This window comes from Dreissena polymorpha, chromosome 9 (assembly GCF_020536995.1).
Source record: "Dreissena polymorpha isolate Duluth1 chromosome 9, UMN_Dpol_1.0, whole genome shotgun sequence".
Taxonomy (NCBI): Eukaryota; Metazoa; Mollusca; class Bivalvia; order Myida; family Dreissenidae; genus Dreissena; species Dreissena polymorpha.
This window is the reverse complement of record NC_068363.1, coordinates 46,264,355-46,266,085: the sequence shown is the minus strand read 5'-3', so window position 1 is coordinate 46,266,085 and position 1,731 is coordinate 46,264,355.

Sequence of the window (1,731 nt, the reverse complement as noted above, 5' to 3'; positions counted from 1 at the left end):
GATCGAAAACTAAAAAGCATGTGGTTTAAGCACGTCAGCATCATATCCCTTTGATAAAAAGGAGAAAATCAAATTATGCAGTCTACGTCTATCGGTAAATATTTGCGCCGGATGCAATTTTTAATTGTCTTAACCCGATCACTAAAAGTGGTCATCATCTTATACTAACTACCTTAAATATGACCGTGATAGGTTCTTATTGCGATATGCAGTTACCATTATAGGCTATAACCACGATACACTGTTACCGTGACGTACTGTTACCGTGACAGGTTGTTATAACATTCTTGTTTAATCGATTTGTTTCTACATGTAGTTTGTTTCTCGTTATACGAACAATGCATATGAAATGTGTATTAAATTAACAGATTTTCAATCACTTCAATGAAAACGGATAAGTTCGTTTTCTAGGAACATCGCAGTATCTGACATAAATATGGTGGCGGATTTTAGCCATTTCGTTGCGACGGGTTCGTTTCTGACGAACGTCGCCTATATACCAGAATGGAAAAAATGACAGATATACACGACAGAACGACTAAGTGGCGACACATGTCGTTATAGCCGTGTTCACGCAATTTGTGTCGTACTGGCGAGTGGTCGTGTACGTGACCTTCAACCACGCTGCCGTGCCATAATGATACGGTAGAAATCAGCCACCATACTCATCCATATTCCACATCTTGATTGTGCTAATCATTCTCGAGTACTTTAGAATCTATTTCGGATTTCTCGCGAGCTCGCGACGTCCATCAGGATTCCGATGACAGTTCACGTTGTATTTATAGATATGTGTGTGAAACCGTCTCTGATTTCTCACATAGAAAACAACAATGAATCAGTACTAAAAAACGCATTTTCAGTTTTGACGTCGATTTCAAGTAAGAAAAACAACGCGTATTGCTGTTTATTCTAGAATTGAAACAAATACCGAAACCGCATGACACATTCCATGCCTTTCAACAAAGGCTATTCAGGATTCATTCAACACGAAATGTAACACTCCAGCCCTAAAAGCTGATACAAACAACTTAAAAACCATATAAATAACTGCTCAGTGTCAATGTATTCCTAATTATTAGAAATGAGTCATTGCCATTTCATGTTTTGTTTAATTCCTTAGGTTTTTTCACACCCCCAACGCTTTTCAGTGAATGCGTTTTTCAACGATAAAACTAGCTCAGTCATCATGCGGCGTCTCATCTGGGTCTGCGATGTTTGCCAAGGCCTTTTTTCTAGACACTAGGCATAAATGGGTTAAAGTACCTCTCTATCCATATTATACACATAGACGCGTTCAATTAATTATTTGACTCTTTTTGGTAATGTAAAATGTTCCCCAAACGTGGTATCACATAAACTTACGAATCATTCGTTCTAACGTATCATCGTTAACAACATTACGGAAAAGTTTCTGACCTTGCGTGATGCGTGATCGATTAAACAGGTACAGACGTTCAATGATAATTATTTGAAGTGTTTGTTGTATAATTTACTTGAAATTTAACAGCTAACGTTAATTCATATTTACGTTTTAATTCACTTTTACTTAAACTTAATAAGGTAACCCTAAGTTTTCATGCCATAAAAACAGCACAGCCTTTAATGCTTTCTTTGACTAACTAACCGAGGCCTAGAGATAAGCCGTATCAGACCGTACTTATTTCCAGGCAGGAATGTAGATTGTGTACATTTGTATTCTTTGGGCATAACTAGCAAACTGCGATAAAA